This window comes from Hyla sarda, unplaced genomic scaffold (genome assembly GCF_029499605.1).
Source record: "Hyla sarda isolate aHylSar1 unplaced genomic scaffold, aHylSar1.hap1 scaffold_1488, whole genome shotgun sequence".
NCBI classification, from domain to species: domain Eukaryota; kingdom Metazoa; phylum Chordata; class Amphibia; order Anura; family Hylidae; genus Hyla; species Hyla sarda.
The window spans coordinates 1-18,271 of record NW_026608121.1 but is presented as its reverse complement, the minus strand read 5'-3'; the positions used below and the strand labels follow the sequence as shown (position 1 = coordinate 18,271).

General features: G+C 46.3%; 7 non-coding genes and 1 pseudogene across 7 annotated transcripts; all 8 read right to left on the bottom strand.

The window, feature by feature from the left end:
* Window positions 1-1,186: 1,186 nt before the first annotated feature.
* On the bottom strand, window positions 1,187-1,377 carry LOC130308687 (U2 spliceosomal RNA). Its single transcript, XR_008857634.1, has one exon. It is a non-coding gene; the product is annotated as a U2 spliceosomal RNA (small nuclear RNA).
* Window positions 1,378-3,469: 2,092 nt separating this feature from the next.
* LOC130308686 (U2 spliceosomal RNA) lies at window positions 3,470-3,660 on the bottom strand. Its single transcript, XR_008857633.1, has one exon. It is a non-coding gene; the product is annotated as a U2 spliceosomal RNA (small nuclear RNA).
* Window positions 3,661-5,752: 2,092 nt separating this feature from the next.
* LOC130308714 (U2 spliceosomal RNA) lies at window positions 5,753-5,958 on the bottom strand (annotated as a pseudogene).
* Window positions 5,959-8,051: 2,093 nt separating this feature from the next.
* On the bottom strand, window positions 8,052-8,242 carry LOC130308685 (U2 spliceosomal RNA). The gene has a single exon (XR_008857632.1). It is a non-coding gene; the product is annotated as a U2 spliceosomal RNA (small nuclear RNA).
* Window positions 8,243-10,351: 2,109 nt separating this feature from the next.
* Window positions 10,352-10,542, bottom strand: LOC130308684 (U2 spliceosomal RNA). Its single transcript, XR_008857631.1, has one exon. It is a non-coding gene; the product is annotated as a U2 spliceosomal RNA (small nuclear RNA).
* Window positions 10,543-12,631: 2,089 nt separating this feature from the next.
* Window positions 12,632-12,822, bottom strand: LOC130308718 (U2 spliceosomal RNA). The gene has a single exon (XR_008857661.1). It is a non-coding gene; the product is annotated as a U2 spliceosomal RNA (small nuclear RNA).
* Window positions 12,823-14,914: 2,092 nt separating this feature from the next.
* LOC130308717 (U2 spliceosomal RNA) lies at window positions 14,915-15,105 on the bottom strand. Its single transcript, XR_008857660.1, has one exon. It is a non-coding gene; the product is annotated as a U2 spliceosomal RNA (small nuclear RNA).
* A 2,094-nt stretch (window positions 15,106-17,199) lies between these two features.
* On the bottom strand, window positions 17,200-17,390 carry LOC130308707 (U2 spliceosomal RNA). Its single transcript, XR_008857652.1, has one exon. It is a non-coding gene; the product is annotated as a U2 spliceosomal RNA (small nuclear RNA).
* Between the last annotated feature and the right edge of the window lie 881 nt (window positions 17,391-18,271).

Genomic DNA, 18,271 nt, shown 5'->3' with positions numbered 1-18,271 from the left:
ATATATATATTTCTCCGCCGAAATCACTTTTAAACCCATTTCCACCTTTTTTTCCCTTCTCTTCCTCTTACTTTTTTTTCACGTTTTTTTACGTTTTTCTCCTTTTCGCCTCTTTTCTGGGCGTATTATTCTTCTTTTTCTTCTTTTTTTTCGTCTAATGCATACCCCATCAGTGCAGCAATGCTTATTCAATACCGCCAGCAGATGGAGACACTGGGGGATAATTTTCTAAGGATTTATACTGATTTTTCCTGTCTGAATTTGTCGCACAGAAAGTTGCAGGCCAAATATGTGTGACATTTCTGCGACTTTAGCTTCTAGAGCATTTTTACAACATTATACATAGGTGCTGAATACATAAAAAGCGACTGTTCAGCGACAGACAAGTCGCATCGGCTGAAAGTAGGCCAGAATGTCAGTCCATGTTGGAGCAGGTTTAGATACAGTCTAAAGCATAGATCTCAAAGTCTGTGCACAGAATTTAGCAAGGGCCTCGCACCTTCTGATGCATCAGGTAGGTGCACAATAGCATAGCCTAACCCTCTGTACTTTGGTCTATATTGATGCGGGACATAGACAGCCAGCTGATGACCAATCCATTAGTGCAATGGATGGCTGGAAGCATTTGTCTTTGCCTTTGCAATACCACAGAAGCAATGCATGGTCAATGTACAGCAATGACACACCTGTGTGAACAGCCAGGAGACCCCCCCCCCCATGTTATGTTACATAGTTACATAGTTAGTACGGTCGAAAAAAGACATATGTCCATCACGTTCAACCAGGGAATTAAGGGGTAGGGGTGTGGCGCGATATTGGGGAAGGGATGAGATTTTATATTTCTTCATAAGCATTAATCTTATTTTGTCAATTAGGAACATTCAGCACCCACCCGCTATCAAGGCAGCTGCCTATCATGTCATGCCCTACCTGCACAGGTGTGCTGGCTACTCAAATGATCCAATTAAGGAGGCCATTTAGTCAGCAGCAGCAGAAGTCCTGTGCCTGGACGCTCCAACAGGGGCCAGACACAAGCAGAAGCAGAAGCAGCAGAAGCAGCAGAAGCAGCAGCACCACCTTTTGTTTTTTGGCTGCAGCAGCAGCAAGGCCCACAGGGCTGGCTAGCTGGCTAGCCAGCAAGCAGGTAGCAATGAAAGTAGGAATCTTTCTTTTTAACCCTGTAAGGGGGTGGTGCACTGTACCCGAAGATACTGCCATATCGGGTCAATGCATAGGGCGACGGAAGCAAGCTTCGAAATCGGCCCCCGTTCTCAAAAATCCATTTAATATATGGTCCCCAGATAGGGGACGTATCAGATATTAAACTGATAAGAACAGATACTACACTTGATCTTAGCCAAAAGGCCGAGAAGCGATAACCGTGAAAGGGGCGGGCCCAACAAGGTCCCCTTCATGGGCACTATCACTGCTTGCTGTCAGGGAGGCTGCCAGACAATTTTCCATGCACACTCTGGGCTGGGGGGCAGTCAACCACCAGTACACACAGCAGAACCTAAACCCATACCATTATTGCTAAGCAGCAAGACAGGGGCCCATTGCACTCCCACGGGGCCTTTTTAAATGCAATCCATAACCCGGATTTGCCAGGAACCCTTCTTACTCCTCCTACTTGCATGTGACACTGGGCTTAGGATCTGCATAGGAAACACACACACAAGCACACACCTACCTTTGTTGCCTGCAGATGCCTCCTTGGCTGTCCCCAAACGGTATCAAACCAACACCCACGGGAAGCTGTAAGCATAGAGGACATGCCTGCACCCCATTGGACTTACCTGTGTGGGTTAAATCCGGGTTATTTGACAACCTATGGCGGTGATGGTTCTGCTCAGGCAGAGCAGTGCTGATGCTCCTCATAAAGCTGTCGCTGCTGTGAAGGTTCTAGGTGACATCACAAATCCCTTTGGTTACATACACAACAAAGCTGGGTTGTTGTTGTTTACACTCTGCAAGGCCTGTGGAAGTGAGTGACATCATAGCACTGTAGTTCTGAGGGTTCAAGATGGATGCAACAATCTCCTGTTGCTTCTATGAAGGCCGTAATAGACGACATCACCAAACAGCTCCATAGTCACATACACAGCAAAGGAGAGATGTTGTTTACACCTAGTGATGTCAGTGGTATTGAGTGACATCACAGCACAGTGCTAAGGCTCCTGGGCCTGGACACAGCAGCGGCTGCAATATCTCAACGGAGAATACGTTTATATCTATGTGTGTGTGTGCGCATATATATATATATATATATATATATATATATATATATATATATTTCTCCGCCGAAATCACTTTTAAACCCATTTCCACCTTTTTTTCCCTTCTCTTCCTCTTACTTTTTTTTCACGTTTTTTTACGTTTTTCTCCTTTTCGCCTCTTTTCTGGGCGTATTATTCTTCTTTTTCTTCTTTTTTTTCGTCTAATGCATACCCCATCAGTGCAGCAATGCTTATTCAATACCGCCAGCAGATGGAGACACTGGGGGATAATTTTCTAAGGATTTATACTGATTTTTCCTGTCTGAATTTGTCGCACAGAAAGTTGCAGGCCAAATATGTGTGACATTTCTGCGACTTTAGCTTCTAGAGCATTTTTACAACATTATACATAGGTGCTGAATACATAAAAAGCGACTGTTCAGCGACAGACAAGTCGCATCGGCTGAAAGTAGGCCAGAATGTCAGTCCATGTTGGAGCAGGTTTAGATACAGTCTAAAGCATAGATCTCAAAGTCTGTGCACAGAATTTAGCAAGGGCCTCGCACCTTCTGATGCATCAGGTAGGTGCACAATAGCATAGCCTAACCCTCTGTACTTTGGTCTATATTGATGCGGGACATAGACAGCCAGCTGATGACCAATCCATTAGTGCAATGGATGGCTGGAAGCATTTGTCTTTGCCTTTGCAATACCACAGAAGCAATGCATGGTCAATGTACAGCAATGACACACCTGTGTGAACAGCCAGGAGACCCCCCCCCCCCCCCCCATGTTATGTTACATAGTTACATAGTTAGTACGGTCGAAAAAAGACATATGTCCATCACGTTCAACCAGGGAATTAAGGGGTAGGGGTGTGGCGCGATATTGGGGAAGGGATGAGATTTTATATTTCTTCATAAGCATTAATCTTATTTTGTCAATTAGGAACATTCAGCACCCACCCGCTATCAAGGCAGCTGCCTATCATGTCATGCCCTACCTGCACAGGTGTGCTGGCTACTCAAATGATCCAATTAAGGAGGCCATTTAGTCAGCAGCAGCAGAAGTCCTGTGCCTGGACGCTCCAACAGGGGCCAGACACAAGCAGAAGCAGAAGCAGCAGAAGCAGCAGCAGCACCACCTTTTGTTTTTTGGCTGCAGCAGCAGCAAGGCCCACAGGGCTGGCTAGCTGGCTAGCCAGCAAGCAGGTAGCAATGAAAGTAGGAATCTTTCTTTTTAACCCTGTAAGGGGGTGGTGCACTGTACCCGAAGATACTGCCATATCGGGTCAATGCATAGGGCGACGGAAGCAAGCTTCGAAATCGGCCCCCGTTCTCAAAAATCCATTTAATATATGGTCCCCAGATAGGGGACGTATCAGATATTAAACTGATAAGAACAGATACTACACTTGATCTTAGCCAAAAGGCCGAGAAGCGATAACCGTGAAAGGGGCGGGCCCAACAAGGTCCCCTTCATGGGCACTATCACTGCTTGCTGTCAGGGAGGCTGCCAGACAATTTTCCATGCACACTCTGGGCTGGGGGGCAGTCAACCACCAGTACACACAGCAGAACCTAAACCCATACCATTATTGCTAAGCAGCAAGACAGGGGCCCATTGCACTCCCACGGGGCCTTTTTAAATGCAATCCATAACCCGGATTTGCCAGGAACCCTTCTTACTCCTCCTACTTGCATGTGACACTGGGCTTAGGATCTGCATAGGAAACACACACACAAGCACACACCTACCTTTGTTGCCTGCAGATGCCTCCTTGGCTGTCCCCAAACGGTATCAAACCAACACCCACGGGAAGCTGTAAGCATAGAGGACATGCCTGCACCCCATTGGACTTACCTGTGTGGGTTAAATCCGGGTTATTTGACAACCTATGGCGGTGATGGTTCTGCTCAGGCAGAGCAGTGCTGATGCTCCTCATAAAGCTGTCGCTGCTGTGAAGGTTCTAGGTGACATCACAAATCCCTTTGGTTACATACACAACAAAGCTGGGTTGTTGTTGTTTACACTCTGCAAGGCCTGTGGAAGTGAGTGACATCATAGCACTGTAGTTCTGAGGGTTCAAGATGGATGCAACAATCTCCTGTTGCTTCTATGAAGGCCGTAATAGACGACATCACCAAACAGCTCCATAGTCACATACACAGCAAAGGAGAGATGTTGTTTACACCTAGTGATGTCAGTGGTATTGAGTGACATCACAGCACAGTGCTAAGGCTCCTGGGCCTGGACACAGCAGCGGCTGCAATATCTCAACGGAGAATACGTTTATATCTATGTGTGTGTGTGCGCATATATATATATATATATATATATATATATATATATATATATATATTTCTCCGCCGAAATCACTTTTAAACCCATTTCCACCTTTTTTTCCCTTCTCTTCCTCTTACTTTTTTTTCACGTTTTTTTACGTTTTTCTCCTTTTCGCCTCTTTTCTGGGCGTATTATTCTTCTTTTTCTTCTTTTTTTTCGTCTAATGCATACCCCATCAGTGCAGCAATGCTTATTCAATACCGCCAGCAGATGGAGACACTGGGGGATAATTTTCTAAGGATTTATACTGATTTTTCCTGTCTGAATTTGTCGCACAGAAAGTTGCAGGCCAAATATGTGTGACATTTCTGCGACTTTAGCTTCTAGAGCATTTTTACAACATTATACATAGGTGCTGAATACATAAAAAGCGACTGTTCAGCGACAGACAAGTCGCATCGGCTGAAAGTAGGCCAGAATGTCAGTCCATGTTGGAGCAGGTTTAGATACAGTCTAAAGCATAGATCTCAAAGTCTGTGCACAGAATTTAGCAAGGGCCTCGCACCTTCTGATGCATCAGGTAGGTGCACAATAGCATAGCCTAACCCTCTGTACTTTGGTCTATATTGATGCGGGACATAGACAGCCAGCTGATGACCAATCCATTAGTGCAATGGATGGCTGGAAGCATTTGTCTTTGCCTTTGCAATACCACAGAAGCAATGCATGGTCAATGTACAGCAATGACACACCTGTGTGAACAGCCAGGAGACCCCCCCCCCCCCCCATGTTATGTTACATAGTTACATAGTTAGTACGGTCGAAAAAAGACATATGTCCATCACGTTCAACCAGGGAATTAAGGGGTAGGGGTGTGGCGCGATATTGGGGAAGGGATGAGATTTTATATTTCTTCATAAGCATTAATCTTATTTTGTCAATTAGGAACATTCAGCACCCACCCGCTATCAAGGCAGCTGCCTATCATGTCATGCCCTACCTGCACAGGTGTGCTGGCTACTCAAATGATCCAATTAAGGAGGCCATTTAGTCAGCAGCAGCAGAAGTCCTGTGCCTGGACGCTCCAACAGGGGCCAGACACAAGCAGAAGCAGAAGCAGCAGAAGCAGCAGCAGCACCACCTTTTGTTTTTTGGCTGCAGCAGCAGCAAGGCCCACAGGGCTGGCTAGCTGGCTAGCCAGCAAGCAGGTAGCAATGAAAGTAGGAATCTTTCTTTTTAACCCTGTAAGGGGGTGGTGCACTGTACCCGAAGATACTGCCATATCGGGTCAATGCATAGGGCGACGGAAGCAAGCTTCGAGGAAGCAAGCTTCGAAATCGGCCCCCGTTCTCAAAAATCCATTTAATATATGGTCCCCAGATAGGGGACGTATCAGATATTAAACTGATAAGAACAGATACTACACTTGATCTTAGCCAAAAGGCCGAGAAGCGATAACCGTGAAAGGGGCGGGCCCAACAAGGTCCCCTTCATGGGCACTATCACTGCTTGCTGTCAGGGAGGCTGCCAGACAATTTTCCATGCACACTCTGGGCTGGGGGGCAGTCAACCACCAGTACACACAGCAGAACCTAAACCCATACCATTATTGCTAAGCAGCAAGACAGGGGCCCATTGCACTCCCACGGGGCCTTTTTAAATGCAATCCATAACCCGGATTTGCCAGGAACCCTTCTTACTCCTCCTACTTGCATGTGACACTGGGCTTAGGATCTGCATAGGAAACACACACACAAGCACACACCTACCTTTGTTGCCTGCAGATGCCTCCTTGGCTGTCCCCAAACGGTATCAAACCAACACCCACGGGAAGCTGTAAGCATAGAGGACATGCCTGCACCCCATTGGACTTACCTGTGTGGGTTAAATCCGGGTTATTTGACAACCTATGGCGGTGATGGTTCTGCTCAGGCAGAGCAGTGCTGATGCTCCTCATAAAGCTGTCGCTGCTGTGAAGGTTCTAGGTGACATCACAAATCCCTTTGGTTACATACACAACAAAGCTGGGTTGTTGTTGTTTACACTCTGCAAGGCCTGTGGAAGTGAGTGACATCATAGCACTGTAGTTCTGAGGGTTCAAGATGGATGCAACAATCTCCTGTTGCTTCTATGAAGGCCGTAATAGACGACATCACCAAACAGCTCCATAGTCACATACACAGCAAAGGAGAGATGTTGTTTACACCTAGTGATGTCAGTGGTATTGAGTGACATCACAGCACAGTGCTAAGGCTCCTGGGCCTGGACACAGCAGCGGCTGCAATATCTCAACGGAGAATACGTTTATATCTATGTGTGTGTGTGCGCATATATATATATATATATATATATATATATATATATATATATATATATATTTCTCCGCCGAAATCACTTTTAAACCCATTTCCACCTTTTTTTCCCTTCTCTTCCTCTTACTTTTTTTTCACGTTTTTTTACGTTTTTCTCCTTTTCGCCTCTTTTCTGGGCGTATTATTCTTCTTTTTCTTCTTTTTTTTCGTCTAATGCATACCCCATCAGTGCAGCAATGCTTATTCAATACCGCCAGCAGATGGAGACACTGGGGGATAATTTTCTAAGGATTTATACTGATTTTTCCTGTCTGAATTTGTCGCACAGAAAGTTGCAGGCCAAATATGTGTGACATTTCTGCGACTTTAGCTTCTAGAGCATTTTTACAACATTATACATAGGTGCTGAATACATAAAAAGCGACTGTTCAGCGACAGACAAGTCGCATCGGCTGAAAGTAGGCCAGAATGTCAGTCCATGTTGGAGCAGGTTTAGATACAGTCTAAAGCATAGATCTCAAAGTCTGTGCACAGAATTTAGCAAGGGCCTCGCACCTTCTGATGCATCAGGTAGGTGCACAATAGCATAGCCTAACCCTCTGTACTTTGGTCTATATTGATGCGGGACATAGACAGCCAGCTGATGACCAATCCATTAGTGCAATGGATGGCTGGAAGCATTTGTCTTTGCCTTTGCAATACCACAGAAGCAATGCATGGTCAATGTACAGCAATGACACACCTGTGTGAACAGCCAGGAGACCCCCCCCCCCCATGTTATGTTACATAGTTACATAGTTAGTACGGTCGAAAAAAGACATATGTCCATCACGTTCAACCAGGGAATTAAGGGGTAGGGGTGTGGCGCGATATTGGGGAAGGGATGAGATTTTATATTTCTTCATAAGCATTAATCTTATTTTGTCAATTAGGAACATTCAGCACCCACCCGCTATCAAGGCAGCTGCCTATCATGTCATGCCCTACCTGCACAGGTGTGCTGGCTACTCAAATGATCCAATTAAGGAGGCCATTTAGTCAGCAGCAGCAGAAGTCCTGTGCCTGGACGCTCCAACAGGGGCCAGACACAAGCAGAAGCAGAAGCAGCAGAAGCAGCAGCAGCACCACCTTTTGTTTTTTGGCTGCAGCAGCAGCAAGGCCCACAGGGCTGGCTAGCTGGCTAGCCAGCAAGCAGGTAGCAATGAAAGTAGGAATCTTTCTTTTTAACCCTGTAAGGGGGTGGTGCACTGTACCCGAAGATACTGCCATATCGGGTCAATGCATAGGGCGACGGAAGCAAGCTTCGAAATCGGCCCCCGTTCTCAAAAATCCATTTAATATATGGTCCCCAGATAGGGGACGTATCAGATATTAAACTGATAAGAACAGATACTACACTTGATCTTAGCCAAAAGGCCGAGAAGCGATAACCGTGAAAGGGGCGGGCCCAACAAGGTCCCCTTCATGGGCACTATCACTGCTTGCTGTCAGGGAGGCTGCCAGACAATTTTCCATGCACACTCTGGGCTGGGGGGCAGTCAACCACCAGTACACACAGCAGAACCTAAACCCATACCATTATTGCTAAGCAGCAAGACAGGGGCCCATTGCACTCCCACGGGGCCTTTTTAAATGCAATCCATAACCCGGATTTGCCAGGAACCCTTCTTACTCCTCCTACTTGCATGTGACACTGGGCTTAGGATCTGCATAGGAAACACACACACAAGCACACACCTACCTTTGTTGCCTGCAGATGCCTCCTTGGCTGTCCCCAAACGGTATCAAACCAACACCCACGGGAAGCTGTAAGCATAGAGGACATGCCTGCACCCCATTGGACTTACCTGTGTGGGTTAAATCCGGGTTATTTGACAACCTATGGCGGTGATGGTTCTGCTCAGGCAGAGCAGTGCTGATGCTCCTCATAAAGCTGTCGCTGCTGTGAAGGTTCTAGGTGACATCACAAATCCCTTTGGTTACATACACAACAAAGCTGGGTTGTTGTTGTTTACACTCTGCAAGGCCTGTGGAAGTGAGTGACATCATAGCACTGTAGTTCTGAGGGTTCAAGATGGATGCAACAATCTCCTGTTGCTTCTATGAAGGCCGTAATAGACGACATCACCAAACAGCTCCATAGTCACATACACAGCAAAGGAGAGATGTTGTTTACACCTAGTGATGTCAGTGGTATTGAGTGACATCACAGCACAGTGCTAAGGCTCCTGGGCCTGGACACAGCAGCGGCTGCAATATCTCAACGGAGAATACGTTTATATCTATGTGTGTGTGTGCGCATATATATATATATATATATATATATATATACTATATATATATATATATATTTCTCCGCCGAAATCACTTTTAAACCCATTTCCACCTTTTTTTCCCTTCTCTTCCTCTTACTTTTTTTTCACGTTTTTTTACGTTTTTCTCCTTTTCGCCTCTTTTCTGGGCGTATTATTCTTCTTTTTCTTCTTTTTTTTCGTCTAATGCATACCCCATCAGTGCAGCAATGCTTATTCAATACCGCCAGCAGATGGAGACACTGGGGGATAATTTTCTAAGGATTTATACTGATTTTTCCTGTCTGAATTTGTCGCACAGAAAGTTGCAGGCCAAATATGTGTGACATTTCTGCGACTTTAGCTTCTAGAGCATTTTTACAACATTATACATAGGTGCTGAATACATAAAAAGCGACTGTTCAGCGACAGACAAGTCGCATCGGCTGAAAGTAGGCCAGAATGTCAGTCCATGTTGGAGCAGGTTTAGATACAGTCTAAAGCATAGATCTCAAAGTCTGTGCACAGAATTTAGCAAGGGCCTCGCACCTTCTGATGCATCAGGTAGGTGCACAATAGCATAGCCTAACCCTCTGTACTTTGGTCTATATTGATGCGGGACATAGACAGCCAGCTGATGACCAATCCATTAGTGCAATGGATGGCTGGAAGCATTTGTCTTTGCCTTTGCAATACCACAGAAGCAATGCATGGTCAATGTACAGCAATGACACACCTGTGTGAACAGCCAGGAGACCCCCCCCCCCCCCCCCCCATGTTATGTTACATAGTTACATAGTTAGTACGGTCGAAAAAAGACATATGTCCATCACGTTCAACCAGGGAATTAAGGGGTAGGGGTGTGGCGCGATATTGGGGAAGGGATGAGATTTTATATTTCTTCATAAGCATTAATCTTATTTTGTCAATTAGGAACATTCAGCACCCACCCGCTATCAAGGCAGCTGCCTATCATGTCATGCCCTACCTGCACAGGTGTGCTGGCTACTCAAATGATCCAATTAAGGAGGCCATTTAGTCAGCAGCAGCAGAAGTCCTGTGCCTGGACGCTCCAACAGGGGCCAGACACAAGCAGAAGCAGAAGCAGCAGAAGCAGCAGCAGCACCACCTTTTGTTTTTTGGCTGCAGCAGCAGCAAGGCCCACAGGGCTGGCTAGCTGGCTAGCTGGCTAGCCAGCAAGCAGGTAGCAATGAAAGTAGGAATCTTTCTTTTTAACCCTGTAAGGGGGTGGTGCACTGTACCCGAAGATACTGCCATATCGGGTCAATGCATAGGGCGACGGAAGCAAGCTTCGAAATCGGCCCCCGTTCTCAAAAATCCATTTAATATATGGTCCCCAGATAGGGGACGTATCAGATATTAAACTGATAAGAACAGATACTACACTTGATCTTAGCCAAAAGGCCGAGAAGCGATAACCGTGAAAGGGGCGGGCCCAACAAGGTCCCCTTCATGGGCACTATCACTGCTTGCTGCCAGGGAGGCTGCCAGACAATTTTCCATGCACACTCTGGGCTGGGGGGCAGTCAACCACCAGTACACACAGCAGAACCTAAACCCATACCATTATTGCTAAGCAGCAAGACAGGGGCCCATTGCACTCCCACGGGGCCTTTTTAAATGCAATCCATAACCCAGATTTGCCAGGAACCCTTCTTACTCCTCCTACTTGCATGTGACACTGGGCTTAGGATCTGCATAGGAAACACACACACAAGCACACACCTACCTTTGTTGCCTGCAGATGCCTCCTTGGCTGTCCCCAAACGGTATCAAACCAACACCCACGGGAAGCTGTAAGCATAGAGGACATGCCTGCACCCCATTGGACTTACCTGTGTGGGTTAAATCCGGGTTATTTGACAACCTATGGCGGTGATGGTTCTGCTCAGGCAGAGCAGTGCTGATGCTCCTCATAAAGCTGTCGCTGCTGTGAAGGTTCTAGGTGACATCACAAATCCCTTTGGTTACATACACAACAAAGCTGGGTTGTTGTTGTTTACACTCTGCAAGGCCTGTGGAAGTGAGTGACATCATAGCACTGTAGTTCTGAGGGTTCAAGATGGATGCAACAATCTCCTGTTGCTTCTATGAAGGCCGTAATAGACGACATCACCAAACAGCTCCATAGTCACATACACAGCAAAGGAGAGATGTTGTTTACACCTAGTGATGTCAGTGGTATTGAGTGACATCACAGCACAGTGCTAAGGCTCCTGGGCCTGGACACAGCAGCGGCTGCAATATCTCAACGGAGAATACGTTTATATCTATGTGTGTGTGTGCGCATATATATATATATATATATATATATATATATATATATATATTTCTCCGCCGAAATCACTTTTAAACCCATTTCCACCTTTTTTTCCCTTCTCTTCCTCTTACTTTTTTTTCAAGTTTTTTTACGTTTTTCTCCTTTTCGCCTCTTTTCTGGGCGTATTATTCTTCTTTTTCTTCTTTTTTTTCGTCTAATGCATACCCCATCAGTGCAGCAATGCTTATTCAATACCGCCAGCAGATGGAGACACTGGGGGATAATTTTCTAAGGATTTATACTGATTTTTCCTGTCTGAATTTGTCGCACAGAAAGTTGCAGGCCAAATATGTGTGACATTTCTGCGACTTTAGCTTCTAGAGCATTTTTACAACATTATACATAGGTGCTGAATACATAAAAAGCGACTGTTCAGCGACAGACAAGTCGCATCGGCTGAAAGTAGGCCAGAATGTCAGTCCATGTTGGAGCAGGTTTAGATACAGTCTAAAGCATAGATCTCAAAGTCTGTGCACAGAATTTAGCAAGGGCCTCGCACCTTCTGATGCATCAGGTAGGTGCACAATAGCATAGCCTAACCCTCTGTACTTTGGTCTATATTGATGCGGGACATAGACAGCCAGCTGATGACCAATCCATTAGTGCAATGGATGGCTGGAAGCATTTGTCTTTGCCTTTGCAATACCACAGAAGCAATGCATGGTCAATGTACAGCAATGACACACCTGTGTGAACAGCCAGGAGACCCCCCCCCCCCCCCCATGTTATGTTACATAGTTACATAGTTAGTACGGTCGAAAAAAGACATATGTCCATCACGTTCAACCAGGGAATTAAGGGGTAGGGGTGTGGCGCGATATTGGGGAAGGGATGAGATTTTATATTTCTTCATAAGCATTAATCTTATTTTGTCAATTAGGAACATTCAGCACCCACCCGCTATCAAGGCAGCTGCCTATCATGTCATGCCCTACCTGCACAGGTGTGCTGGCTACTCAAATGATCCAATTAAGGAGGCCATTTAGTCAGCAGCAGCAGAAGTCCTGTGCCTGGACGCTCCAACAGGGGCCAGACACAAGCAGAAGCAGAAGCAGCAGAAGCAGCAGCAGCACCACCTTTTGTTTTTTGGCTGCAGCAGCAGCAAGGCCCACAGGGCTGGCTAGCTGGCTAGCCAGCAAGCAGGTAGCAATGAAAGTAGGAATCTTTCTTTTTAACCCTGTAAGGGGGTGGTGCACTGTACCCGAAGATACTGCCATATCGGGTCAATGCATAGGGCGACGGAAGCAAGCTTCGAAATCGGCCCCCGTTCTCAAAAATCCATTTAATATATGGTCCCCAGATAGGGGACGTATCAGATATTAAACTGATAAGAACAGATACTACACTTGATCTTAGCCAAAAGGCCGAGAAGCGATAACCGTGAAAGGGGCGGGCCCAACAAGGTCCCCTTCATGGGCACTATCACTGCTTGCTGTCAGGGAGGCTGCCAGACAATTTTCCATGCACACTCTGGGCTGGGGGGCAGTCAACCACCAGTACACACAGCAGAACCTAAACCCATACCATTATTGCTAAGCAGCAAGACAGGGGCCCATTGCACTCCCACGGGGCCTTTTTAAATGCAATCCATAACCCGGATTTGCCAGGAACCCTTCTTACTCCTCCTACTTGCATGTGACACTGGGCTTAGGATCTGCATAGGAAACACACACACAAGCACACACCTACCTTTGTTGCCTGCAGATGCCTCCTTGGCTGTCCCCAAACGGTATCAAACCAACACCCACGGGAAGCTGTAAGCATAGAGGACATGCCTGCACCCCATTGGACTTACCTGTGTGGGTTAAATCCGGGTTATTTGACAACCTATGGCGGTGATGGTTCTGCTCAGGCAGAGCAGTGCTGATGCTCCTCATAAAGCTGTCGCTGCTGTGAAGGTTCTAGGTGACATCACAAATCCCTTTGGTTACATACACAACAAAGCTGGGTTGTTGTTGTTTACACTCTGCAAGGCCTGTGGAAGTGAGTGACATCATAGCACTGTAGTTCTGAGGGTTCAAGATGGATGCAACAATCTCCTGTTGCTTCTATGAAGGCCGTAATAGACGACATCACCAAACAGCTCCATAGTCACATACACAGCAAAGGAGAGATGTTGTTTACACCTAGTGATGTCAGTGGTATTGAGTGACATCACAGCACAGTGCTAAGGCTCCTGGGCCTGGACACAGCAGCGGCTGCAATATCTCAACGGAGAATACGTTTATATCTATGTGTGTGTGTGCGCATATATATATATATATATATATATATATATATATATATATATATATCTCCGCCGAAATCACTTTTAAACCCATTTCCACCTTTTTTTCCCTTCTCTTCCTCTTACTTTTTTTTCACGTTTTTTTACGTTTTTCTCCTTTTCGCCTCTTTTCTGGGCGTATTATTCTTCTTTTTCTTCTTTTTTTTCGTCTAATGCATACCCCATCAGTGCAGCAATGCTTATTCAATACCGCCAGCAGATGGAGACACTGGGGGATAATTTTCTAAGGATTTATACTGATTTTTCCTGTCTGAATTTGTCGCACAGAAAGTTGCAGGCCAAATATGTGTGACATTTCTGCGACTTTAGCTTCTAGAGCATTTTTACAACATTATACATAGGTGCTGAATACATAAAAAGCGACTGTTCAGCGACAGACAAGTCGCATCGGCTGAAAGTAGGCCAGAATGTCAGTCCATGTTGGAGCAGGTTTAGATACAGTCTAAAGCATAGATCTCAAAGTCTGTGCACAGAATTTAGCAAGGGCCTCGCACCTTCTGATGCATCAGGTAGGTGCACAATAGCATAGCCTAACCCTCTGTACTTTGGTCTATATTGATGCGGGACATAGACAGCCAGCTGATGACCAATCCATTAGTGCAATGGATGGCTGGAAGCATTTGTCTTTGCCTTTGCAATACCACAGAAGCAATGCATGGTCAATGTACAGCAATGACACACCTGTGTGAACAGCCAGGAGACCCCCCCCCCCCCCCCCATGTTATGTTACATAGTTACATAGTTAGTACGGTCGAAAAAAGACATATGTCCATCACGTTCAACCAGGGAATTAAGGGGTAGGGGTGTGGCGCGATATTGGGGAAGGGATGAGATTTTATATTTCTTCATAAGCATTAATCTTATTTTGTCAATTAGGAACATTCAGCACCCACCCGCTATCAAGGCAGCTGCCTATCATGTCATGCCCTACCTGCACAGGTGTGCTGGCTACTCAAATGATCCAATTAAGGAGGCCATTTAGTCAGCAGCAGCAGAAGTCCTGTGCCTGGACGCTCCAACAGGGGCCAGACACAAGCAGAAGCAGAAGCAGCAGAAGCAGCAGCAGCACCACCTTTTGTTTTTTGGCTGCAGCAGCAGCAAGGCCCACAGGGCTGGCTAGCTGGCTAGCCAGCAAGCAGGTAGCAATGAAAGTAGGAATCTTTCTTTTTAACCCTGTAAGGGGGTGGTGCACTGTACCCGAAGATACTGCCATATCGGGTCAATGCATAGGGCGACGGAAGCAAGCTTCGAAATCGGCCCCCGTTCTCAAAAATCCATTTAATATATGGTCCCCAGATAGGGGACGTATCAGATATTAAACTGATAAGAACAGATACTACACTTGATCTTAGCCAAAAGGCCGAGAAGCGATAACCGTGAAAGGGGCGGGCCCAACAAGGTCCCCTTCATGGGCACTATCACTGCTTGCTGTCAGGGAGGCTGCCAGACAATTTTCCATGCACACTCTGGGCTGGGGGGCAGTCAACCACCAGTACACACAGCAGAACCTAAACCCATACCATTATTGCTAAGCAGCAAGACAGGGGCCCATTGCACTCCCACGGGGCCTTTTTAAATGCAATCCATAACCCGGATTTGCCAGGAACCCTTCTTACTCCTCCTACTTGCATGTGACACTGGGCTTAGGATCTGCATAGGAAACACACACACAAGCACACACCTACCTTTGTTGCCTGCAGATGCCTCCTTGGCTGTCCCCAAACGGTATCAAACCAACACCCACGGGAAGCTGTAAGCATAGAGGACATGCCTGCACCCCATTGGACTTACCTGTGTGGGTTAAATCCGGGTTATTTGACAACCTATGGCGGTGATGGTTCTGCTCAGGCAGAGCAGTGCTGATGCTCCTCATAAAGCTGTCGCTGCTGTGAAGGTTCTAGGTGACATCACAAATCCCTTTGGTTACATACACAACAAAGCTGGGTTGTTGTTGTTTACACTCTGCAAGGCCTGTGGAAGTGAGTGTGACATCATAGCACTGTAGTTCTGAGGGTTCAAGATGGATGCAACAATCTCCTGTTGCTTCTATGAAGGCCGTAATAGACGACATCACCAAACAGCTCCATAGTCACATACACAGCAAAGGAGAGATGTTGTTTACACCTAGTGATGTCAGTGGTATTGAGTGACATCACAGCACAGTGCTAAGGCTCCTGGGCCTGGACACAGCAGCGGCTGCAATATCTCAACGGAGAATACGTTTATATCTATGTGTGTGTGTGCGCATATATATATATATATATATATATATATATATATATATATATATATTCTCCGCCGAAATCACTTTTAAACCCATTTCCACCTTTTTTTCCCTTCTCTTCCTCTTACTTTTTTTTCACGTTTTTTTACGTTTTTCTCCTTTTCGCCTCTTTTCTGGGCGTATTATTCTTCTTTTTCTTCTTTTTTTTCGTCTAATGCATACCCCATCAGTGCAGCAATGCTTATTCAATACCGCCAGCAGATGGAGACACTGGGGGATAATTTTCTAAGGATTTATACTGATTTTTCCTGTCTGAATTTGTCGCACAGAAAGTTGCAGGCCAAATATGTGTGACATTTCTGCGACTTTAGCTTCTAGAGCATTTTTACAACATTATACATAGGTGCTGAATACATAAAAAGCGACTGTTCAGCGACAGACAAGTCGCATCGGCTGAAAGTAGGCCAGAATGTCAGTCCATGTTGGAGCAGGTTTAGATACAGTCTAAAGCATAGATCTCAAAGTCTGTGCACAGAATTTAGCAAGGGCCTCGCACCTTCTGATGCATCAGGTAGGTGCACAATAGCATAGCCTAACCCTCTGTACTTTGGTCTATATTGATGCGGGACATAGACAGCCAGCTGATGACCAATCCATTAGTGCAATGGATGGCTGGAAGCATTTGTCTTTGCCTTTGCAATACCACAGAAGCAATGCATGGTCAATGTACAGCAATGACACACCTGTGTGAACAGCCAGGAGACCCCCCCCCCCCCCCCATGTTATGTTACATAGTTACATAGTTAGTACGGTCGAAAAAAGACATATGTCCATCACGTTCAACCAGGGAATTAAGGGGTAGGGGTGTGGCGCGATATTGGGGAAGGGATGAGATTTTATATTTCTTCATAAGCATTAATCTTATTTTGTCAATTAGGAACATTCAGCACCCACCCGCTATCAAGGCAGCTGCCTATCATGTCATGCCCTACCTGCACAGGTGTGCTGGCTACTCAAATGATCCAATTAAGGAGGCCATTTAGTCAGCAGCAGCAGAAGTCCTGTGCCTGGACGCTCCAACAGGGGCCAGACACAAGCAGAAGCAGAAGCAGCAGAAGCAGCAGCAGCACCACCTTTTGTTTTTTGGCTGCAGCAGCAGCAAGGCCCACAGGGCTGGCTAGCTGGCTAGCCAGCAAGCAGGTAGCAATGAAAGTAGGAATCTTTCTTTTTAACCCTGTAAGGGGGTGGTGCACTGTACCCGAAGATACTGCCATATCGGGTCAATGCATAGGGCGACGGAAGCAAGCTTCGAAATCGGCCCCCGTTCTCAAAAATCCATTTAATATATGGTCCCCAGATAGGGGACGTATCAGATATTAAACTGATAAGAACAGATACTACACTTGATCTTAGCCAAAAGGCCGAGAAGCGATAACCGTGAAAGGGGCGGGCCCAACAAGGTCCCCTTCATGGGCACTATCACTGCTTGCTGTCAGGGAGGCTGCCAGACAATTTTCCATGCACACTCTGGGCTGGGGGGCAGTCAACCACCAGTACACACAGCAGAACCTAAACCCATACCATTATTGCTAAGCAGCAAGACAGGGGCCCATTGCACTCCCACGGGGCCTTTTTAAATGCAATCCATAACCCGGATTTGCCAGGAACCCTTCTTACTCCTCCTACTTGCATGTGACACTGGGCTTAGGATCTGCATAGGAAACACACACACAAGCACACACCTACCTTTGTTGCCTGCAGATGCCTCCTTGGCTGTCCCCAAACGGTATCAAACCAACACCCACGGGAAGCTGTAAGCATAGAGGACATGCCTGCACCCCATTGGACTTACCTGTGTGGGTTAAATCCGGGTTATTTGACAACCTATGGCGGTGATGGTTCTGCTCAGGCAGAGCAGTGCTGATGCTCCTCATAAAGCTGTCGCTGCTGTGAAGGTTCTAGGTGACATCACAAATCCCTTTGGTTACATACACAACAAAGCTGGGTTGTTGTTGTTTACACTCTGCAAGGCCTGTGGAAGTGAGTGACATCATAGCACTGTAGTTCTGAGGGTTCAAGATGGATGCAACAATCTCCTGTTGCTTCTATGAAGGCCGTAATAGACGACATCACCAAACAGCTCCATAGTCACATACACAGCAAAGGAGAGATGTTGTTTACACCTAGTGATGTCAGTGGTATTGAGTGACATCACAGCACAGTGCTAAGGCTCCTGGGCCTGGACACAGCAGCGGCTGCAATATCTCAACGGAGAATACGTTTATATCTATGTGTGTGTGTGCGCATATATATA